General features: G+C 52.6%; 1 protein-coding gene across 6 annotated transcripts in view; it reads right to left on the bottom strand.

Moving 5' to 3' along the window:
• CTBP2 (C-terminal binding protein 2) overlaps nucleotides 1-21,271 on the bottom strand; it is a 165,856-nt gene extending 144,585 nt beyond the window's left edge. Inside the window, exons 1-2 of one of the 6 annotated variants that reach the window (XM_070481235.1) lie at nucleotides 12,332-12,439; nucleotides 11,823-11,964 (exon numbers count right to left, since the gene is read on the bottom strand). The gene's annotated coding sequence lies outside the window, so the exon portion shown is untranslated. Of the gene's footprint in view, nucleotides 1-4,483; nucleotides 4,642-11,822; nucleotides 11,965-12,331; nucleotides 12,509-19,906; nucleotides 20,273-20,372; nucleotides 20,578-20,874 lie in introns of those variants that run through there. The other 5 variants (XM_044749008.2, XM_070481220.1, XM_044749020.2 and 2 more) reach the window with 5 other exon arrangements.
• Nucleotides 21,272-26,411: the final 5,140 nt, after the last annotated feature.

Genomic DNA, 26,411 nt, shown 5'->3' with positions numbered 1-26,411 from the left:
GAATTCCCACCAGCTGTGGCAGTGTCCTCCAAAGGACAGACTGCCAGAGAGCAGCCTGGTGGCCACACATGTACCAACTTCTGCTCAGGGTCCAAGACACACAGTCCTTGTCCCACTGGCTCCTGAAGCCTGCAGGACACGATGAGGTGCTAAGCTTTTAGCTACTAACCCCAGGCTCTGGAGTCTCCTTGCACCTGGAAGCCCCCCACATCCTGTTAGCTTGTATCCATGTCTCCACCGCAATCACAACATGGCAGCTCAGATGACCACCCTCAAGTGGCCAAGGACGCTTAGACCTGAATTTCAGGCCAGGGATCAAGGTCACGTTAGCCTGAGCTCGCAGGCATCAAAGGCTTCCCTAACAGGCAAGGCACACAAGATGCACGGCGAGCCACTCAGCACGATGACCGCTTTCTCCCGCCCTAAGTGCTGGGGGCCATATGGGGGGGGTGAGGGGGACAAATAATGAGCACTGAAAAGACATTTCCAGTAACAACCAGAAAATTAATAAACGCAGTGATCCCCAGTTAACAATTTAAAGAATTCCAAGGGTTATTTCATAAAACTCCCCCCAACTGAAGGGAAATCAGAGAATATTAAAAACTATGACGAGAGTGAGTGGATTGCGGCTGCCTTCGCAGCGTACCAGGGAGCGCTCGTCAAGCAGGTGCTCTGGGCTCAGGGCTTCCGGCCCCACCTCACTCAACAGCTCCTCCTGACAGAGACCATGATCCTTTTTGACACATAAAGAACTGGGGCAGGAGTGGAACCCAGGATGCTGGTTCCAGGGTGAGACACTCGCTCAGGTGCCCCACCGCTGGCAGTGGCAGCTGCCACCCTGCCCACGGGAAAGCGCTCTAGTCCCTCCAGGCTTTCCACAAACCACCCTCCTCGATCACAAAAAGGTGGCTGGCCTGGCTGGGCTCTACCTGCAGGAAAACAAAGGGTGACCTAAGGGATGCCCTGCTGCCCCATGCCCCCAGGGGTCACAGAAGGCATGCAGGCACGCTCAGAAGGCCACAGCACAGAGGAGGCACACTGCTTGGCTCTCTCCAGAGCCACTTCCCCAATTGAGAAAGGAGGAAGCAGTCAGTGGCCCGACTGGCGATCACTCTGGACCTGGAACCAGCAGCCGCAGAGGACAGACGAGGCAGCTGTCCTCGGGCACCGTGCAAGAGGGGCTGGTGGGATACCATGCGGAGGTGAGGAGCAGCTATTGTGTGCACGTCCTCAGGAGGCCCACGGAGAATGGCTTGAGATGGGGTGAGGCCAAAAATGTGGACTCGGAAATGCCCACTTTCGGGGCAAGAGGAGGGCCCCTGGGGGCCGGTGGGTTAACGAGGCAGACAAGATTCCGACCAACTACAGCACCTGCCCAGCCGGAGCCACCTTCCCTAAGTCTCAGGCATCCCTGGGGTGGCAAGTCCACCTACTGTGACTAGAGCATCCTCTGGGGACGTGACAGCCGTCCCAGGAAATCCTGGCACCTCACCGGAACATCTACCTACCTACACGAGCTTCCTAGGCTGGCTGTTCTGCTATCAAAAAGGGGCGATTTAATCAGTGGTGGGCGGGGGCGAGGCATAACTACAAAAGGCAGGGGAAACTTTTCTTGGCAACGGAATCCTCTGCAACCACTTGGTGTTTATACATCCTTAGTCAAAACGTGCAGAACTGCTGAAAGGGTGAATTTGACTGTATGTAAATTATACAAAAATTTTAAAAAGTTGACTCCCTTCAAAAGACCAAAACAAACAATGAAAACAAACGACATTCCCCATAAACTGCAATCCCTCTGCAGCCAGGGCGGCCCTTCCCACTAAGGGGCGAGGATGCCTAGACACCTACCCCACCCCACCAGCTCCCCCCAGGAAATCGCTTCAGTCCCAGTTAGCAACACCTAGAAGAGACTCGACACGGGCAGGAAGGATGCCATCACAGGCACAGTCGCACAGTCTCCCTGATTCAGCTGCTCTTCCAACCATTCTGTCAGGGCAGACCCTTCCGGTACCTCCAGCAGTTTAGCGGCCAGGAAATGAGAAGTGAGAGTCCCCTCAAGTACCATTCCCTAAGTGCTCTGACCTTGGGGTTCCATCTATCACATTTGGCCTCATCACATTCCCCTTAGCCTCACTCTAAACCCATCTGTTATCAAGCAACGACTGGAGAGGCTCCCACCAGCCACTCCCCGAGGGAAGAGGCCTAGTGGGGTGGGTCCATCCGTGCTCCAAGGACAAGGGTTGTCCTGGGGAAGTCTGGGACATGCGTGCATGGGGCAAGCCACAGCCCCCTCTGCTTCCCCCAGAGGCCACACCCAGCCAAACAGCTCCGCATCTGGTGGCATTATGGTCACCCAGGATCACGCGGCAAGCTAAAGACAGAGCCAGGACAAGACCCTGAACTCTCCCCTGCTGGTCCCTTCTGTTAGAGAGGACTGCCACCACCCCATGCCCCTGTAGATGACCCATGTAGGGGCAGAGGGCAGACCAACAAAATAGCCCTTGGCCCTATGTTAGTACCTGGGGCTTCTCCACAGAGAGACACAGCGGGATCATGCCCAGGAGCTCCACAGTGAGACAGAAACGCGAGCTTCGGTGAAGACGAGCTGGGTCCAAACAATGACTGATGGTACCCCCAAGTACTTGAGCAGACCCCGCCATCTCCCTCTGCGTCCCACAGCCAGTGGGGCACCGGGACCTGTCCGTCTGAGTCCCAAACAGCGGTCTGACAGCTCCTCCACCCTCATGTTGCCCACTCACTGAGTCCACAGCTGGTTCAGTCTCCCGGCACCACAGCCATCACTCTAAAATGCCCTATCTGCTGGAGGTAAACCTGAACTCAGGGCCATCCCATGACCCTCTGACCCTCTCTTTGCCTCTCCAGACCCAGCCCCTCCCACGGCCCCACAATTCCTTCTCTTTACTCCAACCAAGAGAAAATAATAATAATGTCCACATCTGAGCACTTACTCAAGGCACATGTCAAGGGTTTGTCATGCACTGACTCATTCAACCCCCAGATCCCCTGAGGGGGATACAAACACAGAGGCACAAGGAGGTAGGGTCATGTCCCAAGGCCTTCAGCCAGTCAAGGGCGGGTGGGGGAGGAAGTACACATCTGGAAGTGATGTTCTTAAGTGCTAGAGCCCTTCTTCAGGCATAGGAGAGCACCACGACCATCTTTCAATTTTTCCCATGGGTCACCCTCCCTGATCCCCAGGCTGAGGGAATGACCTACCCTCCAGCATGCACGCGGTAAGCACCCCACCCACCCCAGCTTGTGGAAATTCACTACTGCTTTGCTGAACTTCAGGGTGAACGCTCCTTGCTCTCGCTTGCAGCTCCAGCATCTGGCACACAGTAGGAGCTCTACTTGCTAAAGAAGCAGATTCATTCCAATGTCATTGCATAAATTTCCACAAACTAACTCCAACTGAGTTACCTTATCGTATAATGTAACATTTTTAAACCCTATGCATAAAATATCATGCATCAATTTTTATTTGATCTACTAAATTATAAAGCTTTCCTAAATCTCTTAAAGGTGGTTTTTCCAGTAATGCATAACTGCTTAATTAGGAAGTGTACAAAGCATAATTACACTGCCTAACACTACAATACTGCTTAGGGGAATATCTTCGTTCATGCATTCTGCTTTATTTTTTATTTAATCTCTATCAACATGTCTACGTGGAAATAGATAGGTATGCTAGTCTTCATAAACACTGTAAATCATAAAGTCATTTCTTTGCTAACCCAAGTCCAAAAGCAGCCCCCAAAGAAACTACTAGGACCCCAAAAGCTCCCACCTCTTGTATTGGAGCACAGCAGTTTCTCTCACAGTAAATGGCTCTGCACTCAACGCAAAAAGCACCCCAAACTTCCCCTCGAAAGCAGTTACTCAAACCAGAAAGGGCAAATCCTTTCTGCCCACAAGTGCAGTTACCAATCTCTAACCAAGGGGCAGATGGAGGCCCTTAAATTTAACATTCCTTGTCTGAGGACACTGTGCACGACCTTTCAAGTTCACCCTTCAACTCGCACGGGGAACTCCTGACAAAGGCTCCAGACTCTTAAAGCTGGACGGACTTGCCTGCCCCCATCCCCTCCTTCAAATCTGTACACACCCTCATCCCTGAAACTGAGTCGTCTGCATACACAGCCAGTCTTCAGACGGCTTGGTATGCATGGAGAAGAACCAATCCAGTCCCTGCTCCACCATGTGTTAACCGTGAGCCTGTCCACGCGCCTTGTGAGACGGCTCTGCCAGTTTCTCCAGTGGGAAGGAACCCCACCGCCTCACTGTCTCATACCAGGGTCGTTAACTAAAAACAAAATAAGGGCATGTATCACAAAGTGTTTCTACAAACCCAATAAAGGTAAGCTGTCATCTATCTGGAAAGGAAAGCTATCAGCCTCAGTGAAGCCTACTGATTAATAAATTCACCAATAAAGATAGAGGATTTGCTGCAAAATGTGTTTACCTTTGCTTCTGAAACAGGTGTCGTCCCCACATCTGTGTCTGGTGTCACGAGGAAACAATGCTCTAGGCACACGTGGGCTCCTGGAGGTTAATTTCATTCACCCGCATAGACGTGGATGTGCTTTGTGCTCGTCTCCACGTTCTTGCTCACACAGGCTGATGTGAAAATCACCGGCTCCACGGCACCCATCTCTGATTTGTGCACAAAGACTTTCAAAGTGTGCTTCACTGAGTGAGCCCATATTTTGCTAAAATATAATTTATAAAAACAATTTCTCTCCCAGCCAGTACGCTGTGACACTCAGCCCAGCCGCCTTTCAATGAACACTGCTGACCGGCGAGAGAAAGTTAAAGTCAAGTACATCTGAATATGGAAGCAGCTCCAATTCTAACGGGCACACGTGAAATTTCTCTCATGTCCCCAGGAATGCCTGGTGTTGTTTGATGGGAAGGAGAAGCCCTCTTAAACCAAAAAATGAGACTGGGTCAGGCAGAAATCCGTATTTCCACTTTCAAATCTACTCATTCAGATTCTGGGGGGAGGGGAGGTGTCTGAGTTACACAGAATCTTCTTTCAATCATTTGTTGTGCCAAATGTTCAATGACTAGACTCAAGTGTGTGGGTGTGTGTTGGGGAGTGGTTTGTTTTTAAAGAAAGTCTGCCCACTGTTGGCAGGCTCTGGGCTGGCTGCATTAAGAACCTCCCCCCCAGGAGTTCGCCAAAATACAGATGTTCCTGCCCCACGAGACAGAATCCTGGCCAGGGGTGCCCTGGGGATCCCCCTGCTCCAGAGGCCACCCTCTTGAAACCACCTGAGCACCAGCCCCTCCCTCCCTGGGGACTGCATGAGTCACTCATGTGAAAACCACCAAGCCCACAGCCAGTTTCTTAACTCTAAATGCACTAAATGCACGTGCCCGACTCACGCGGCAGGGCAGGGCCTGGGGGTGGGGTGGGCAGGCTGAGGGGTGCCAGCACCTACCTGCTCCCTCCTGATACAACAGGGCACAAAGGACCTGTCCGTGTTCCTGGGAAGACCCTAATTCCAGCTCATGTTCTAGAGGAGGTAGGGAAACACCCGGTGCAGAGCGTGAAGAAGGCAAAGGCGGGAAGGGAACTTCAACTCAACTACATTCATACCACGGTAACTACCGGTACTGCTGTCATTCCTACTACTCTTACCACCGCCACCACAAATAGTAATAGGAACAAACAGCTAACATTCAAGCATGTCCCACATGCACCAGCATCTTATAGTGTCACTGCACACACTCCCTAGGATCTGCAGATTTGGAAATATGACATCCTGGTCCCCCTGGACCCCCGAAATGCCCTTCTATTGCACCACCGGCTGCCTCCCAAGGGCTTTTTCAAGGATCATCTCACTTTCCAAGTGAGATTTCTTAACGGTGTGAATTGACCCCAAGAAACTACTGGTCCACAAAATGACCAGCCCGTCTTGAAGGCGACAAATGGTTTCTTCCACAGACTCCAGAAGGACATCTTCCCAAACATGCCCCCAGCTCGCCACTTCACGCACATGACCCTACTATTCAAACCTGGAGCCCAACACAAAGCGCGGAACAACAACGCTGCCCAGGAGTTCACATCCTCATCCACACCGTGCCTGCCCTGGCAGGGCACCCAGTCAGTCCCTGCAAGTCAAGGAATGAATGAACACCCTGGAGGAGACGATTAAGGCCCACCCCATTTCCAGGGCCAGGGTCAGGAACACACGCAAACACCCACAGCAAATCGGTCACCCAGGTGGACCTGGGCCAAATCAGCCACCGAAGCTGCAGCTGCCCCAGTACCCACCACACGCCAGGAAGACAAGCCCAACAAGCCACTCCCCGGGGAGCAGGTCCACCGTCCACAACCCTTCAGGCACTAGCCTCCCACCTGCCCGCCGGGACTGGGAGAGTGGAAGGGGGCACCCGCAGACAAATGCGGGCAGGGAGGGGGGCAGATCTGGTGCCTCTTCCTAAACAACTTCCCCTAGGAATGGGGCCAGTCATGCCCACCTTCACGGCACTTTCTCTGCTCAGTAAAGAGCATACTGAGCCGTCAGTGGTGGTGGATTAAAAACCTGAGCCACCCTCCCCAGCAGGCCCCGCCTGTCAACGGCAGCTGGAGCAGGCCCCACGCAGGCTGTCCTCAGGCAAAGGCAGGCAGCACCCAACCACTCACTTTTTCTTCCTTCTCTGGGAAGGGAAAGTAGGTCTTAAATAGAAAGTAAATATTTTACTGGGCATTTCTTGGAGTGACCTAATACGCAGTAACATTCCACAGTCTAAAAACAACCTCCTGATTGGTTTTCAGTTCATCACTTTGGCCCCAGGAATCAACGAGAAGGTGGGGCTGCTCCCTAACCGGACCAGCCACCGCACACACCGCACCGCCCCCCCACACCCCCCCACGCCCCGTCCCATGCACCGCGTATTCCAGGTATTTTTCAATAGCACCAGGATTCGGCTCCCACACCCCAAACACTTCTCACTATTCAGCCCCTTCACTTGGCTCCATAAAACTCATCCACCCTTTATATGTGCCAAGGATAAAACCTCCGCTCCATTGTGGGTCTGCTCCTCCAGCAAGCCCCATCTCTCATCCTGCACAGACAAGGCAATCACGGCCCAGGGAGCCTTCTGCAACATCCCCTGACAGCCGAGGGGAACCCCTCCTTCCACTGCCTGTATCAGGATCCTCTGATCTCCACCCAGGCAGGGTGAGGAATGCACAGGGAAACCGGCTCCACTGGGCACACGGCACCTCAGGGCAACGGTGGCTGGCTGACTTTTTTTTTTTTTTGTATTTTCAAAATTTTAACCAACACTTATGATGTGTCAGGCCTGTTTAAGTGCTTTATAAATATTACCTCGCTGAATCCTTATGGCATGCCCTATTCTTACCCTCATTTTAGATTCAGAAAAGGAAGCCGTTTGCAAGGGCTCCCTAAATCCCGAATATAGTCAAGCATCTCTTTCCATCTGTCCTCTGCCACACTTTCTGGAACAGTCTGTCCCATCTGATGCCACCTCCCCGGCTGCTGCTGATGTCCGTATCAATATCTTATGGCCTGTAGCAAGGTCTTTGAGGGCAAGGAAAAACCCATCTCTCCTTGGGCCCAGCCTAAGCCCTGGGAAGGCAGACATTCACCACCTCTCAATGGGACCTCGCCCTCACCGGCACAGTGAGCAGATACACTGAGGTCAGCCCAGTGCTCCACGGCGGGCAGCCAGGGTGGCCGAGAGCAAAGCTTTTGGATCTGAGCCTGGGGCCCGACGGGCCAAGTAATCACCAGGTTACAAAACTCCCAGCCACAGGGAGGGCCAAAAAGTGTTCCCTGCACTGACCCGGCCCTATTCTCCACTAACACAAAGAAGTCGGACACAACTCCCACCAGTCACTCTCCCTCCAGGACCCCAGCTTGCCCATTGCTGCTCTAGAAGATGAAAGGAATTAGGGAAAAAACCTTTTTAATCTGCCCTGCAGACATACATTTTAAAGAACCAGAGTTATACTTGCCACGTGTATTTCAAGTGGTTTCACTGCATTCGGAGGGGCTTCTCAGCTCCCAGGCCCGTCTGAGACTCACAGTAACAGCACAACACAAACAACGGACCAGTTCCAACCCCGCTCCCTTCATACCCCTGGGACACAAGGGACTCAAATAAGGCAATCTCGCAATTACCGCAAAGAAAACTCCACAATCATTTCTGAGCTGCTTCCTTCGCCCACTACTCGGAGCACATCTGGCCAGTTTAGGGAGGAAAAAATTACCCATCGTTCAGCCCTCCTTAAATACTCAGGAAGACATCACTACAGATAGAATTCCAACTTTAATTCTGAAATCTCCTGGCTTTTGTCAGTGGAAGCCACATTCTTAATCCGGGGCTTAGCTGAGAAATAAGAAAGGATGTGAGTGTGAGAAAAAAAATCCTCAGCCCTGAGTGAAAAAGCAACAGCATCTCGGAGGAACAGGAAGAATAAACAGAACTCTGCACAAAGGTCAAGGCCGAGAAAAATATGGTCTCAGGAAACCTGGCGTACCCCCTCCCTGACACAAGTGTGGGCACATGGACACCTATCAGACAGCCATCATGTGTTGCGGGAGGGACTCAGATGGCAAGCTCAGGGGCTTGTCTGCAGACAGGGATCCCTGAAACCCGGAAGAGGACACGGACACACACCTCCTGCTCCACGGACCCAAAGACGGTTCTGAGGCCACCCACAAATCTTGGCTCTCAGGAAACAACTTCTCCATCAAGAACCTGCACGCTGGGGCCGATCAGCAAAGACTGACAAAACAACAAGGGACTTTAGAACATTCCTTGCTGAGATGCCTTAAGATCTAGCCACATCCACTTTCCAGATATAAGTGGCCCAGAGGGAGCACCTTCTCCCTTCTCATGTCTTGCAGAGGCACAACTGAGATCCAAGAGGCCTGTGAGGTGGGAGCTGGCCCAGGGCTGAGCCTGGCCCCACCGCAGCCCACCCACGCACCACCCTTTTCCATGTGGAGTGAAGCAGAATGGACACCTGTTTGAAAACTGCAGGGGGCACTTAAAATAGAATATAATCATTACCTAAGATGGAGCTGAGCCAGCACGCTAGGGCTAATGTGACTAATTGGTCGAGGGACATGCCCCCCCCCCCCCCCCCCCGAGCTTCCCTCAGTCCCTCCAGGAGACAAGGCAGAACCCAAAGGCTGAGAGAGGGAGGCCGCAGTGGCCCCACCACCCCCAGCCCGCTGCGGCCCTGGAGCACCAGCAAAGACTCCAGGGCTTTCCCAAGCACACGTGTCTGCAAGCACACACGTGTTCACAAAAGGACGAGAAGCATTAGAGGGCAGGAAGGTAATCTTGTAATTAAAGGAAAGCCTGTTTTTCAGGAAAATCTCCACCTTGTGGGGACCTTACCTTAAAGGAAGCCAAGGTGGGTCGGAGAGCTCCGCATCACCTGCTCTGGGTGCCTTTCAGGTGAGTTAATCACCCAAGCAGGGCTGTCTCCAGATTTCAGGACACACCCAACTTTGTGCCATTCCCTTTCAATTCTCTGATAGTCCCTTTGAAAACAGGCTGTTCCTTTTGTTCAGGAGTATTAATTCAAATTCCTTTCTAAGGTCAACACAGACGTGGGACAGCAACCCAAAGGAGGTTTACCCGGTAGAATCAAGTTTCTCGCTGGTTTTTACAGGAGTGGGGCAAACAGACTGCTCACCACTCTCCCTGTCTCTTTTCCCAAATTCCGCGGGAACACAGGAATCAACTCCTGTGGTAAGATATGCATAATGAATCCAGCTGGAAAGTGAGAAGCAGCTAGAGAGAGAGGGCTGCACCCCACCCACCCGCAGTCCCTGCTTCAAGTGAGCAGGACACACCAGGAAGGAGGGGCTTGCTCTGAGAAGATGGACTGAAATCACTAACAGAGCAAAAACTTGGAAATCGAGTCTCACCTACTGATAAAACCATACCTGGCCACTAAATCCAATTTTAACACAAAAAAATCCTAAACAGCATAAAAGCAATGCACGTAATCCCAGGGTGTGTGTGTGTGTACGCACATGTGTGTTCTGGGCGTGCATCAGAGAAAACGAGATGGAGGCAAGGGAGAAAGTGAGATCAGGAGGACAGAAGGGGTCTAAGTTTAGCTAGCATGGCAAAGTCACCCCCAAATGTACCCAAGTCCCAGTCAAAAGCCAAAGAAGCCTCAGTCATTTACAGAGAAACCAGGGCCATGTGCAGTTGGAACCAGCTAAACTTCTAGCTCCCTCACTTAACCTCCCAGGCCCTCAGTTTCTTTACCAATAAAACAGAGATTCACTTCTACCTCAGAGATTATGTGAGGATAAATGAGAGACTGCGGCTGGAGCAACAGCATTGTGCCTGGCCCTCGGAGACCTGGCAGGTGTCTAGTCTTTGCCTGGACAGCGAGCCTGTGATCCAGAGGGGCAGAATTCTCCCTGCGCATCCAGTGTGGGCCCCCGGCTACTGAGCCCGCCTCAGGCTTCTGGTCAGGAGCCACGCTGTTCATTAACCCAAAAAGCGCAGTGAATTTAAAACAGGCCTGGTCCAGGAAACTATCTAGAAATCCCTCCTTGGCATTAGGTCGTGAGATCCTAACCAAAGATCACTAAGTAAAGAAGGAAATTAAAACAAGCCAGACTTCTCATAGCCCACATGGTCTGGAAAACAACTCTGGGGCTGAGGAAGATAATTGTTTCTGAGAAGCCCATCTGAATCCTGGGGAGAACATGCCAGATTTGGGGCAAGCCTGCAACTCTCACCCCTCCGCCCTCAGGGTGGCATGAAGACAGGCTCCCGAGGCAGAGGTTCTACCTCCACCAGGGAATCCTGCTGGAACCTCACAGCCAACAGCCTGGTTCAAATCTCAGCTCTGCCCCTGGTGGGGGGGCGGGGGGGAGTCACAGACAAGTCACCTGAGTGCCTCCTGCGCCTGACATCACTCCACCTTGTTGTGATCAAATGCAACATACACCAAGTATCTAGTGAAAGGGACAAAGATACTAAGTAAATACTCAAAGGGTATACTGTTACCTTAACAAAAATAACAGAACTACTTAAATGGCCTGCATGCATTTCTTTTTTCTTTCTTTCTTTCTTTTTTTTTGGTAAGGAAGATTGTCGTTGAGCTAACATCTGTGCCAATCTTCCTCTATTTTGTACGTAGGACGCCGCCACAACATGACTTGACCAGAGGTGCTAGGACCACGCGGAGGATCCAAACCCCTGAACCTGACCGCCCAAGCAGAGTGCGCGAATTTAACCACTTCGCCACAGAGCCGGCCCCTGCATGAATTTCTTGAGCATCAATTAAGACCGCAAGGATAGAAAGAGCCAAACACACATATTCCTCCGCCAAGGAGAAGAGGGGTGCAAAGTGGGAAGCCCCCGATCGTCCTGGCTCTGCACTGACTGGCCGGCGGCCTCAGTGCCGCGGCTCCCCAGGCTCCGAGCGGAGAACCGCCGCCGGCTGAAGAGCAGAGAAAGCAGCAGGTCCCCGTCCGGGACGGAGATTCCCAGGACGGCCTCCGCAATCCTCGCAGTTTCCGGCAGGACCACTACCGCGCTATTTGTAGTACAAATAAAACAGCCAGATTCGAAAGTTGCAGGAGAACAGCGCCTCAAACACCGCCCAAGGGACGGGATCCGCAGCCGGCCCAGTGGTAGCGGCGCGGCCCTCTACCGTTTGTAGCGTCTCGGCCACCATGGCGCAGTCAATCAACGAACCTCCCTGTCCACTGGAGGGATGGAGACAATGCGACCCCCGCCGCCTGTGATCATGGGGGTAGCTCAGGCACGGCCCAGCCAGGTACCTGGTTCTGTTCCGAGCCTCGCCCGCGGGTTGGGGCCCACCCTGGAGTCCCACGTCGTATCGTGGCTCCTTCCCTGTCCTGGGACCGAAAGGGGCGCCGACGACCCCGCGGGTGTGGGCGGCGCCGGACCCCGCACGGAGGCCTGTGGGAGGAGGGAGGAAGTGGCACCGGGGGGTAGGGGCCATTTCTATCACCTCTCGACGACTTCCCAGCGCCGGGAAGCGGCCCCCTATTTACAAGTGAAAAGGCGAGGTGCAAGGGGAGGGGCGCTTCCGGCGGTGCCACGTACCTCTGGGGGGACAGGTACGCGGGCCTGCGGGGGTTGGGGAGAGCGGGGGAGGGGCGGGGCCGCCAGGTAGGCAGGCGAGGCGGGGACGGGGAGGACCGAGCAGCCAGGTCCGCGGGCCTGCGGGGGGCGGAGCCACCAGGTGCCACAGCCGGGCGGGGGGAGGGGAGGGGAGGGGAGGGGCCGCCAGGTCCGCGAGCCCCAGGGGTCAGGGGGACCTCACCTGCGGGTCTGGGGTCCTCGAACCCCCGGGCCCCAGACGCCTGGAGGCCGAGGGCCCCGGCTGTCGGGGCGCCGTCGGGACAATGCAGCCAGATCCCGCCCCCTCCGGCCAGAGCGCGCCAGGTGCGGCGCTGGCCTCCGCCCAGGCCCGGCTTCGCCCTCCCGGCATCCGAAGGTCGCGCAGGAGACCGGAAGCCGTCCCAGGTTCAGTCTGGACTGGGCGTGGGGGTTCCCGGCGCTCCAGGGCCAGGAGAAACAGGAGGCGAGAACAGCCTCTGTGCAACTTGCCGGGCGGGGAGGGGGGGGGGCAATTTAATATTTCTTCCTCGCATAAAATAGGAATTGCTCTATTTAGCTAGCCCGCAGGAGTGTCGTGAAGATTAATGACTGTGAAATGTTTTTAAGATCAAAAACATTCTGAGATTTTACTTATAGGCACTTATATGTGCATACTGATATCTGTACAGCAAAATACATTCTTTATTGATTGCCTTCCTGGAGTTACTTCTCGCCCATAGCCAGAAAGCGCTGAGAAAAGGGAATCAGGTACATCTCTGTGTGCTCCGGGGATACCAAGGAATATGGATGGGTTTGCAGCCGGCTCCATCCAGACCCTGGAGGGAAGACAGAGCCAGAGGCCAGCAGTGCACACCACAGTTTAACGTCTGGAGGAGGGACGGAAAAAAAAGTTCAAAACTATTTGTCACCCCCAATGGGAAGAAAAGGCAGCCTTCTCCCCCTCCCCCAGTTCATAAGGCAGGAGTCCTAGAGTGTGGGCCGCCCTCGGGGTCTCCCGTGTTTAGAAAGCTTTGCCCCACACCCGGCCCAGTGGTCAGCCAAGCTCTGCCAGTGCTAGGAGCCCACGCAGCCCGTCTGGCTTGGCAGCTCCAACAGCAAGGCCTCCCTGGTGTCACCAGTACTCCATCCCTCCCAGCAAAGCAAGACCACGTGAGCAGGTGAGGCCGCTCCACTCCAGACTGAACACATCGTCAGTCCCCTCAACCATTCCTGGGACAGGGTTTTAAGAGCTCTGGAGGGCCCTCCCGGCTCGGCTGGCTGCTGGCTCTGGCTACACTCCAGGTGGGCAGGCCCGGGAGCTGCAACATCCTCGTGGCTCTCCACCTTCTGGCTCCCCACCATTCACACAGCTTTCCACCATCCACACAGGCTTGTGAGCACCGCCCCCACCCCCTCCCTCAGCCCACCTGGGCCCGAACAAGCAGCGAATAAACTGACTTTGTTTGCATGAATAGACCAACCGCCCTAAAGGCATCCAGCAGCAAAAGAATGAAGTCCAGGGGCAGTTCACTCTCCAGGGAAGGTGCACAAGCCCTTCCCGGCCTCTCACCCCCTACTGCAGAGGAACTTCACCTGCTGTGCCTCCCTCCCCTTCTGTGCCCCACCTCCTCCTCACCACCTGCCCTCCCCCTCCCCCACACCTGGGACAGGTACAATACCACCACTCCCAGGTTTGATTCGGGTCATTTACACCTTCAAATGAATCTTTACTAGCCTCAACCTTAAGCAGGCTTTTTAAATTGCCATACTGGAAAAAAAAAAAAAAGGATGCTCTCTATGATCTTGGTGTATGGTCCCTTCCAAAGAAACTTCCTGGGCTTCTATGACTCCATAATGAAGTTTTTGTTTGTCCCGGGCTCAGGCGGATTGCTGGAGGCCAGATTTCAGGCCTGGCTGGAGCGAGGCAGGGAGTTTACGACTCGGCAGAAAGACCCACATCTCCATTCCGTGTCCTTTAAAAAGGCCCTTCCAGTTTTCGGCACAACCCAGGCTGTGAGGAGACACAGCAATATTGCTGCTATTTCCAATCAGACAACCTTCCAGCCAGTTAAGTTTCTTTCAAGTCATAATAAAGGATTTATTTTAATGCGAGAAGCACACGTCTGCTGATCAGAAGAACACTTTTGAAGGGAGTAAAAGCAACATGAAGGAGGTGCATTTTTTTGCATTTTACAAATGGGAAGGATTTTTAGACCGACAGTGGACGAGAAGCACTGCCCTCCCACCTCAGCCCTGTGGTTTTTTTGGACTCGCAGAAAACCACCACCAAAGGTGAGGCTGCCCACCAGGTTCAGGCCAAGAGCTATTCGGATTAACATCTTCTAAACACCATCCGACCTCGGGGAGAAAGGAAGGCTCTGTTACCCAGGATAAAAGTCACAATTCTCCATAAAACCAAAAGCATCACTTGCCCCATGAATAAGAACCCAACCATTTTATCACAATTTTTGTGAATATTAAGCCAACTCCAGGCAACCATCTGTTAAATTTAGCTACAGAAACAGTTAAAGCAGATCATTTCTAAAACATTCGCTCGGGGCTGGACTAGGCTAGATGCAGAGGAAACATCAGCTGGCGCCGAAGTTCTAACCAAGGGACCTCGCTAAAATCAGAACACGCATCACCCCCATCAGTGGGCAATGTCGACACTGAGTCCACTGACGGGAGGAATTAAAAAGAAAGGTCGCAGGAGTGCGTGCAACATTGGCTATAGAGCTGGCTCCACTGTGGAGCCACAGCTCCCACGTGGAAGCAAGAGGGCTTTGTCAACAGAGGACGAGGATGCCACACAGAGGAGCTGTTTCAGAAATGGCAGCAGCTGCGCAGCAAAACACGGAAATCCAACAAATACTCACGTTAGGGGCACTTTCCCTCACACGACAGAAAGATGAAAATCTGCTTTAATGTAAGGAGAGTCATAAAGATAAACATAACTGCTTCCTGTGACTTAAGATGCCTCGATTTCTGGTACGTGTGGAATAGGATTTCTTAAAATTGCATTTCTAGGGGAAAAAAGTTTGCTTTTTTACGCTTGCTTTGAAGAACTCTAGCCTCTGCTTTTAAAAATCTCGCCTCCAAAAAGCAGATTACTGAGAAGAAAAAGCACACAAAGTTCCCTACTCGTCCAGGAAAGACCACCTTCTAAGAGAAACTCTGGAAAGAGAGTGGGCCAGTGCCCAAATTTCCATGCCCGGCAAAGACAGATGAATGTGACGCTGGTTCCCATCCTGTCTGTGGCTCCTGAGTCTCTGTGTTCTCGAGCAGTTATTAGAATGAAGGGGAAACTGCCCCTTGGCTCCCATTGTCAACATTCCACACAAACAATGGCCTGGCGCTCTCCCTATTATCCATTCTGTATTCATTTGTGAATCCCCCCTTTTTTGCACAATGTGCAAAGCCCTTCCTTTCACTGGTGAAGTCCTGAATGCCCAAGTGCAGCCACAATTTAGACTTTAAACATTAATAATGATAGCTAAAAGCAAACTACGATTATGCCCAAACATTCATTTGTGAATATCATTAGAGTCACATTGATGGCTTTTGGATACTATCCATTAAATCATGATCAAAAGAAACACTGAACACCTTAAAAATGGTTCTGAAGTTTTTAGCAATTATTAAATATAATTTTCCAAACCCAGAGATAGGGTTTTAGAAAAAAAAAAAACCCTTTCATATGTCTTTGATACATATTCCATCAAACACAGACATGAATAAAAATTAACTTCAAAAGATTGGGTGAGGGGGAAGCCTCACATTTTTCCTTCTTTCCCAGGGAGCTGTAACTTTAACTGTGGCGATGTAAATTAGGACATGCTTACCAGCTGTAAGGCAGAAAACTGATATCTGCCCAGGCAGTACAGCCTCCGAGAGCACATCCATTCCAGCATTTTCCTGCGCCTACTCAAAGTTCTCGGGAGGGGAAGTCCACACAAGCATTTCTTGGCTGGCGATTCACAGGAAGATTCTTGGGGAATAAGGCACCCCAATTATTTCACTATTGGGTGTCCCTTCTGTTAAGGATTAAGCACTTCTTTTCAACTGCACTCCCATTTTTAAATTACTACAAAAATGGGTTCCACCCTCTGGATCAGAACTATCAGCCAGGCGGTGGAAATATTACCTGAGTTGTATGCCCTGCCCAACAGATAAATTTGCCTTCCCAATCATGTCCTCTATGAATATATATTTTTGGCCCGTATCAGGGACATGGGACATTTGGGCTGCTGCTTTTCACTGATAGAAAGATTATTAACAGAGGGACCCAGGCTGCACTCACATACGTTATGATGACAGCCCTTCTATATTGAAATGACAGTGGTAAAAAATGACAACTGGGGCGGCCATTCTACCGTTGCTGTAAACTCTTTAAATTTTTTCCATTTAGGGAAAGCGTTAAGTGCAAAGGGTATAACTTTGCCTTCAAAAATGATTCATGATGGGAGAGAACTGTTGGCAAATGGCATTCTGGTGCTAGATCTCAGCGGGGCCCTTTTTGTTTTTAATCTGCGAATCTTAAGGATTTCAAATGGTGTGAGCCATAGCCGAGCTCCCTCTGCTTCCATGTTTTAAGTTCCCAAATATCCTTTTCAAATCCAGTGCGTTGCTGGTTTGGTACCTATTGAATATACCCATCATACATTTCTCTGGTAGCTAGCCACTCAGAACACTGAAAAAGTTGCAGGCCGATTTGGTGGTTTTGTTTGTTTGTTGTTGTTGTGGCTATTTGTTTCATTTCATGTCTCCTTAAAACACTTTTCAGACTTATGAATAGGATTTCTATTTGGAATTTTCGAAGTCAAGAGTAAAGTTATTGATTATTCCCTGAAAGGCTAACTGATGGGCTGGTTAATAATTATCCAGATAGCAGGTCTTCCTGTTTCGTCTTGTGTACCCAACCAGATTAACAATGCCAGGGAAAGCAAACTCAACTCCGCGGGGACAGGAACAGGTGTGCCCTGACTCTGAAAAGGCCAAAATATCTCACAAAGTATGTCACTGGTGTATTTTTACAATGCTAGTAGTGTTTGTTTTTAAGTAGCCAAACTTTTTTCCTTTAACTTTAAAAGAGACAAACTTTGTAAATATTTCTTCACTGAGTTGTTATGACCAAGGCCCAGAAGAAGCTGCAACTCATGCCTAGCAAAGGAATACATTTTAGGGACAAAGAGGATTTTTAAAACATCAGTTAAGAAAAGGTAATTTACCCTGCCCCTCCCCCCAGGAGAACACTCATTCAAGGGCCAGTTTCAAAGATCCCGAGTGAAGCCGTAAATAACACAGGGCTCTGAGCTCAATCTGCAGAGCCACGCCACCCTCCTCTTGGCCCTATTAAGCTACAATTAGAAATGAGGGAGACGGCAAACCCCTTAGCCTTATCTTCCCAAAAAGAAAAAGATTTCAACCAAAAAGCTACTTGTCAGGTTCAAAACGAGCTCCAAACCCAAGATTTTTAAATTCCCCCTAATAACGGCTTTCTACAGGGCCAATCTGGGGTCCCCTACCCCTGGGGCACAGAAACCAATCAGCGCCATAAATTCCCTTCGCCTTCAACCTTGCTCCCTTGTACTAGGGGCAGACTGGGGGGGGAGGGGGCCACCGGACATCAACACTTACACTAAACCCCTCAATGCTCTACAGAAATATGCTGGCTTATTTCCTTTGTTTGGTCCTGTTATACTTGATCAAGTGTGAACGATTAAACTGGTTTCATTAAAGGCAAGTGCATTCACGGCTAACATCCAACTTCAATGGCAACTGTAAGCATATTTTGCAAGAAGGAGGGCCTGCTTTTTTGCTCGAAACCTACCATCTCATTAACTTTTCTTTTGGGGGCAATAAAAAGGGCACTCTGGGTTTTTACAGGAGAGTATCAGAGCAGTTTAGAGATCTGATACCAGACAAAAGGATATTTAGTGTTCCAACTCTAGGATACCGTCCCTGTTACTTGAAAAAAGAAAAGAAATCCTGTTTCAATATTAAAGTTGCTCTGACAAAGTGTTAATTAGCGTTTTGAATATCACTTTATAATTGCTGTAAGGAAAACTTTTTGAAATCAAATCATTATAAAAACAAGATCCTTTAAGGTCTCGTTACTTTAAAATGTAAAAGATTTATTTAAAAAAAAAATTACAAAAGAGTGGAATTCTCCGAAGTCCGTGAAAACTAGTTCTACTTTGAGGCAGAACAGCAGTCTTAGGCACTGAACACGAGGTAATTTTTAAACTGTCTTTGAACCCCCAGCACCTAGTGCGAAGAGTATCTTCTTTGAAAGAGTAGTACGAGAGTTTGATGTATTTCGCCAAAGTCGGGAGGCAGAATCACTTTGTAAACTAACCAAAAAATACGTCCCCTCCAAATTATCCATGTCAGATAAAAATATACCAGCCTCTAGAATATCCGACAGAATTGCAAATAAGGCACTTAGCATTTTAAATTCCCAATGCATATTTATAGAACAGAATTCTCCTGTCTATCCTTCAAGCCACTCATATCTGACTCTCTAAGAACTTAACCTGATCTCCTATCTTTAAAGAAAAAAGGATGGGAATCCAGAAAGATCTGTTTACCCCGGATAGGGCAAGTCGGGTAGGGCAAGTGAGCCCGGCATGACGACGTAGGCCACTGCCAGCCGCCTCCACCGCAAGGACGCAGAGCAAGCGGGGATTTCTACGAAAAATTCCTCCTTTCTCCCGTAAAATACTAAACGTGGGGACCCCCTGGAGCCAACTGCTGCTTAGGCCGCCTCCGGAAAAAGTACTCGGGGGCAGGGAGGGGGGAGCACCAACACACTCGCGCGCACACGCACACTCAGTGTCCGTGACCATCGGCGACGGCGGAAAGCGAGCCACCGGAGGGAGTGTGTGCGCGTGTGTGTCTCGCCGCGGCCAGCGGTGACCGCGCCGAGCTCCCGGGCCCGCGGCCTCCCAGCACCAGGGCGCTGCGTGGGCTGCGGGCGAGCGGCCACGCCGCGGGGCCTCCCGCTGGAGAAAGGCCCCGGCGCGCCCCGGCTCCCGCGCGCCTCTGCCCAACTTGCCCCGGGGCGCTGGGAAGAGCGCGAGGGAGAGAAAGAAAGGCTCTTCCCCTCGGCCGCGCGGGTCCGTCCAGCGCCGCGGAGGACAAGGAGGAAGAGGCGACCGCGGCGGCCCGGCTGTCGCTGCGCAGCGCCGGGTCCCAGCCGCCCCGGGCGCGCCCTCGCCAGCCCCTCCTGCGAAACTTTTTCTTTTTGGTTCGCCCCACCCGAAAAGTGAGGCTGGGGCGGGGGAGGCGGGCGGGCCGGGTTCGCGGCGGCGGCGGGCGAGGAGGAAGTGGTGCCCGCGGGAGCGCGGCCGGGCAGAGAAAATGCCCGGCCCGCCCGGCCCCCGCCCGCGCCCGCCGCCCGGCCCACCCCGGGCCCCCGCCCCGCTGCGACTTTGGCGGGCCGAGCCCGGCGCGGTAGTAGTGGCGGCGGCGGCAGATGTGGCCCGGCTGCCCGGTGGAGCCAACAATGCGGGGCCGGCAAAACAAAAGGGTTCCACTTCGCCTCCTTTCCCGTCTTTCACTTGCGCTCCCAGGGCGCCGCGCGGGATCCCCGGCCAGCAGGGGCCGCTCCCCTGGGGGCCCCGAGCCGCGCGCGCCCCGGTTTCCCCGCGGACCCCCGCTCTCCCCTCGCCCCCGCCCCGCAAACGCAAGGCCCCGCGCGCTCGGACTCCCGGTCCCGGGGGATCCGGTCGTATTGTCCCCGCGGCGCGCCGCGCGCTCGGCCTGGGTCTCGGGCGGCCCCCGCGCGCGCACCCACCGGCCTCGGGGAGCAGGAGCCGGGGGCGCCTAGGAAACCGTCGCCGAGACGCCGCCGCCGCCGCTGCCCTCTGGACGCCGCCGCGCTCGGGGTTTCTTTTTTTCTTTTTTTTTTTTTTTTTGCCAATCCTGATGGGAAGGAAGGTGACCGCCTACTTCGCATTCATCAACTCTCATCACAACAACAAAAATCCTGGCGCAAACGGCGGCCAGCGGGCGCGATCGGCGGAGTGGGGCGGCAGGCAGGGACACCCAGGCCGGCGCCCACCCCCGGGCGCCGAGAGGGGACACGGGGCCGGGGACGCAGACCAAAGATGTCCTCGGATGCCGGCTCCGTGTCCTTCGCCCTCCTCCTCCTCCCCGAGTGGCGCAGTGAGGCGCGGGCGCGGCGCCCCCAGCCCGCGGCCTCAGGTGAGGCGGGGGCGGGGGCGGCGGCGGGCCCAGCCCTCCCCCGGGGCCCCCCTTACCTCGTCCCGGGCCGCCGGCGTCCACGGCGAAGGGCGCCCACCCGGGAGGCGGCGGCGGCGGCGGCGGCTCCCGCCCCTCCCACCCCACCCGGCGGCGGTGGCGGTGGCGGCGGCTGTGCGGCCCCCACTCAGCGCGGCATGGCTCCCGGCTCGGTCCCTCGCTCCTCGGGCCGCCGCCGGCTCCTCTGGGCCGTTCCCGGGCCACCTTAAAATGACACACGCACACAGGGACACACACACAAAAACTTAATCTCTCCAGCTCCCCGCCCCTCCCCCTCCCGCCTTTCTCTCCCCTCCCTCCTCATCCTACCCCTCCCCTTCCCTTCCTCCTCCTCCCCTCGCCACCGAGCCTTTTCCTACTTCCCCACCCACCCCACCCCCTTCCTCCGCCCACCCGGCTCCCAATCCTCCCCACCCCAGTCCCGGCCCCGCGCCCGCCCGCCCCCCGGGAGGGGGCTGCGCTGGGGGTCCCCGGCCCGCGCACGCCCCGCGCCGCGCTCACCCCTAAGAGGATGCTAATTCCAACTTGGATCGGGGGAGGGAGCGTCCTGGATGCCGAGCGCCTCCCGGCTATTTGCTCTTCTTTATTTGTTTTCTCCTCCGGGGAAGGAGGAGAAGAACGGAGAGAAAAGGAAAGGGAAAGAAGCGGCGCCGACCGCGTCTCCCGGTGCCCGCCGGCTGCGCAGGAGCGAGGCGGGAGGCGAGGTGAGGGTCGCCGCTCGCTCACTCCTCTCTCCTTTTTTTTTTTTTTTTTTTTTTTGGGCAAAGGCGGGGTCTTCTCTTTGCAAACCAATGACACAACCCCACATGGGCCGGCCTCTCCCCCTACAGATACTCCTCACTACAAATCGGCTCTCTCGGGGGATTAGTGGCTCCGGGAAAGTGCACACTGGCGCGGCGGGCGGGCGAGGGGGCCGGGTGCGGCGGGCACTCGCTGGCCCGGCCCCGCCCGGGAGGCCCTCGCGGAGGGCGGGGGCCTGGGCGGCAGGGGCGCGGGTCCCGCCGCAGCGGCCGGGAGGCCGGCGCTCTCTTCGCCCTCCTTCCTCCTCCGCCCCTTCCACGTGGGGCCGGGCGGCCCGCCACGTGGGGGGACGCGAGCCCGGGCGGGCCTGGGCGCGGCGCCCCGGGGTGGCCCTAGCCCCATCGAGCCCCCGCCAGGCCCGCGGCGCCGAGCTGCCCCCTTCCCGGCCCCGCGGCTCCAACTTCCTCCTGGGCCCCCGCGCCGGCCGCTTCTGCCTTCTCAGGCCCGCGGGGTCAGGCGCGGGCCGGCCACAGGGGGCACTTGCGCACCCCAAATTCGGATCCCGGAGACGGTGCCCGCGCCTTGCCCGCGAGGCGGCGATGGCTGTGGGTGCGCGAGGAGGGGGCCCTATGTGCTGGAACTTGCAGCGGTTGTGTTCCCTACAAAAAGCAAAACATTTTTTACACATTAAAAAAAAATGTTCCTTCCTGTTGCCTGGATCTCGCTGGGGCTATTTTTAAAGCCTTGCCTTGAGTAGGAGCTCTGGGCCTCGCGGGACGGAAGCGCTGCGGCCTGGGGGGCCTGGAAGCCGGGGTCCTGGGCTGGCGCAGCGCTCTTCCGCGGCCCCGACCCCGCGCCGCCCCGACGCCCGGCGGTTAGAGTCTGGACACCAAACCTGGGGAGCCAGGCCGAACGCCGGCCGCACCTGGACGAAATTCCATGCCGATGACCCGCAGCGTTGGAGCCCGGTTTGCGGAAGGGAGTCAGCGTCTGCGGGGTAGGAGGGCTCGTCTCCCTGTGCCCCAGAGCCCCCCAAACTTGCGTCTCACTTCCCTGGGGGCCGAGCGTCCTCCAGGAGCCCCTGTGTGGACTGAACTGAGCCCTTAGTCTCGATCTGTTTAAAAACCATATTGAGATGTTACAAACTGGATTGAGACGTTGAACAGGAAAGGCTTGGGGAGGGGTGGGAGGTCCGGCCTTTGCAGGCCGCTGGGACGGCCATTCTGGGGGCCGAGTGGCTCGGTTGGACCCCCTGCGTACCAGGAGTGCACCGCACCCTATGGAGCGGGGGAAACGTAAGCTAGGGCCGGGGGGCCAGAGGAAGGGCCACGGCGCCGCTAAACCCTTTTCTGCATCCCAAAGAGCGCTGCTCTATAGGCCTCTCAGTCCATTAACATTTAAAAACTCCTGCTCCGGCCCTCAGCGGGGAGGGGGTGCTCCCTTGCTTGTTTGCTGAAGTGCGCCCAGATGTGGCGTGCGCAACCCGCAGTGTGGGGGCCGTGGCTCCTGATGATTGTTTTATCGCCAAACAATAAGGTTTTAAAACTCCATTGAAGACCTGGTGAACGTGATGGCAGCTAGCATTTCACACCCGCTCGCCCAGGTAATTCAGTTGCTAAGATGTCCGAAGCCTGTTTTCAACCTGGCCCCAGCAGGCCCTGGTCAGCTCTCCTACGTTGCTGTCGAGTCTGCAGTTGTGCCGGCAAACGCTCAAATGTGCATTCCCGGTTGCCTCCATCTCCTGGAGACCCTCTATCCCCACAAAACATCTTCAGGGCTCTCTTCTCCGCAGGCGTTTTGCCTCCAGGTCATGGCGCCTAAGACAGTTCTTGGTTATAAACTGACCCTGCCCACCCCCAGGCTCCTGGACTACCAGTATGTGCTTTTCTGTGTTTCTTAGGCATAAACTATAATAACCATAAATAAAGATTTTCTGCTTCCTTATTTCACAAATGATCTTTGGTTCTGAGTGGCCCTCTGTTCTCACCTGGAAACCACCGAAAGTCAGCTGTTTTTCCATATCACTCCTTCAGTTTTCATGTCTACTATGAATTCGACCTAACTTAGAAAATACTATGCTCTTTGTTGTGAGAATGTTAAAAAGAAGGCATCCTCAGAGCCAAAAATTATTTCTCACTTCTACCTGACACCTTGCATTTTAAAATAATAAGCCCATTTGCCCCCAATATGTGAATTATTTCAAACTCCAGTTGTTTTAGAAAAAAAAAAAGTTCCAAACAGCAACAAAAACCTTCTTCCAATTCAAAAATGGGCAAAGATTTGAATAGATTTCTCAAAGGAAGATGTGCAAATGACCAATAAGCACATGAAAAGATGCTCAGCATCACTAGTCATTAGGGAAATGCACGTCAAAATCACAGTAAGATAGCACTTCACGTCCAGTGGGATGGCTATTATCAAAAAGACAGAAAATAACAAGTGTTGGTAAGGATGTGGAGAAATCAGAAAACTTGTACACTGCTCTTGGGTATGTCAAATGGTGCAGCCACTGTAGAGAACAGTTTGATAGTTGCACAAAGAGTAACACAGAACTGCTATATGATCCAGCAATTCCAATTCCAGGTATATACAGTACACAAAAGAATGGCAAGCAGGATCGCCAATAAGTACTTATACACCCACGTTGGTAGCATCGTTCGCAAGAGCCAAAAGGCGGAAACAACCCAAATGTCCATCAAAGGATGAATGGATTAAACAAATGTGGTACATGTATACAATGGAATATTATTCAGTCTTAAAAAGAAAGGAAATTCTGACACATGCTACAACGTGGCTGAACCTTGAGGACATTATGCTGAGTGAAAACAGGCACAAGAGGATAACTACTGTATGATTCCACTTATTTGAGATATCTGGAGTAGACAAATTCATGGAGATCAGAAAGTAGAATGGACAGTACCAAGGGCTGGGGGAGGGGAGTAGTTATTGTTTCATGGGCATGGAGTTTCCATTTGGAGTGATGAAGAAGTTCTGGAAGTGGATGATGGTGACGGGTTGCGCGACATTGCAAGTGTGCTTAATGCCACAAAACTGTACACTTAAAAATGGATAAAATGGTAAATTTTATGTTATGTATATTTTACCACAATATAAAAAAATGTTGCAAAGTAGCTTTTGTCTTACAAACCTCTTAATTTATATTTATTGCTATATCTGAAGGTATTTTTCGATGAGAAAAAACATTAAGATAAAGAGAAAATATTTTGTTTAAAGTACATTTCAGTTAATTTGCAGAATAAATACCTTGTACTAATTTTTATCTCTGTTGCCTTTATAGAATATAGTCCTGAGATGCAAATTTCTCAGTACTCTCCGTGGTCTCTTCCCATCTAGTCCTATGTTACTGTCAGGTTCAACTTCTAGTATCCCAACGTTTTAACAGACACACACACACAAAAGTCATGAAAATAACACCAACAGCCCCCAGTGTTTGTCCATGACTCCCTAGGGTGTCTGGTGCTGGCCTAAGCCCTTGATGTGCATCTTCTATCCTCATAGCAGCCCCTTATGAGAAATACTAGTATTATCCCCATTTTACAGATGAGGGAAACAGATTCAAAGACTTAGCATGACTTCCTCAAGGTCACACTGCTAGTGAGAGAGGAGCTGGGGTTGACACCCCCCATTCAACAACGGCTTCTCTTTACATCCATGTATCTTAATTATTAGTATGGATTCAGAAAAGGCAAAGTTAGTTCCTGTTGAAACATTTTTAGCATCTTCGTATTTGAAAGTTTTTTTTCTTTGTTTAATAATAAGCCTTCAATCTCATCTGTAAAGGGTGGGGGGGGGGGAGAAAGAAAGAAAGCCCAAGAATTAAATGCATTGTCAGACACTGGTTAAAAATAAAAAGACGGGGCCGGCCCCGTGGCCGAGTGGTTAAGTTCGCATGCTCTGCTTGGGCGGCCCAGGGTTTCCTGGATTTGGATCCTGGGTGCGGACATGGCACCGCTTGTCAGGCCACGCTGAGGTGGCGTCCCACATGCCACAACTAGAGGGCCCACAACTAAAATATACAGCTATGTACCTGGGGGATTTGGGGAGAAAAAGCAGAAAGAAAAAAAAAAGATTGGCAAGAGTTGTTCGCTCAGGTGCCAATCTTTAAAAAATAAATAAAATAAAAATAAAAAGACAAAGACAAAGATGGGTACAGCCTCGTGGATTTTAAGGCTCCTGAGGATCAATTTGAGAACAATAACAACCAAAAACTGTGATAATGAGAAAGTAGAAATAACTTGGTGACTGAGAAGAAGGGTCCCACATATTACTTTCACACTGAGGAAGAAGAAATAATATAAGAGTTCAAAAAGGTGGCATCTAACACTTTTATTTTTCTTGGAAAAGATCCATAATCACTTTTTCCTGATTGTCTGAGTTAAATAGAAAAATCCAATCACTTGGAATACTACAGTTTTTTTTCAGATAATCTCGTTAATCAAGCTTTCGAATGGGAGGAGTTTGAAATGTACACATTGCTTTGCAATGTGTAGAAGAGGCTTTTGCTTTATTCATTGGAACTCACCTCATTTGCCAAGGAGCCTCTGGTCCTGCTTGATGTTACCAATGAAAGGTAACTGTGTCTTCTGGTTAGATTCTGTTTCTTGTGGGTTAACTGGCCTCTTTTGGCACATAAAGTTCAAACTCCTTAATAAAGTGATTTCTCCCCTTGTTCAAGATCTCCTCCTCCTTTCTGATACTCAGAATTGGGATTCAGATGGGGGGTGTTTTCCAGCCCCAAGGCTCTGGGAGTGGGGTCCTAGCTCTCCAGTTGTGGAGGGTGGTCCAGGGGAGCCCCCAGTACTGGGGGGGGGGAGGGGGCAGGTGTAACTGACACAGGTGTAACTCTCAGCACAGACAGGGCAGGGACATTTTTCCTGGGGGCCGGGCCATTCTCCTGCTGACCAGGCCTGGCACAGCTGACCCTCTGAAATGCTGCCTTGTCCTCCACAGCACCCTCTCAAGCCCCTCCCGCAGTGAATGCACAGACCTCTTAACTTCCAGGTGCTATGTCCCCCAAGAAGCCGTGGGTTCCATCCAGGCCACAATGTGGTTGGGGGCGGGGGGCACTCCTACCACAGGCTGTGAGTCCAGTCACTTCCCCCCTACCCCATCTGCCTCAACACTCTCAGAGGGGGAGGGGACAGTCAGCAAGATCTGGTCCAGATTCTCCCGCACCCCTTGGGAGTTTCTGTCATCTCTGCTCTGCATTCCTTCAAAAGAAAATAAAGAACATCTCTCCTGAAGAACTAATGGTTTACTTTTAAAAGATAATTAAA

Source organism: Equus asinus, chromosome 2, assembly GCF_041296235.1.
Source record: "Equus asinus isolate D_3611 breed Donkey chromosome 2, EquAss-T2T_v2, whole genome shotgun sequence".
Classification (NCBI taxonomy): domain Eukaryota; kingdom Metazoa; phylum Chordata; class Mammalia; order Perissodactyla; family Equidae; genus Equus; species Equus asinus.
The sequence above is the reverse complement of the archived record's forward strand: the minus strand, read 5'-3'. Positions and strand labels throughout refer to the sequence as shown.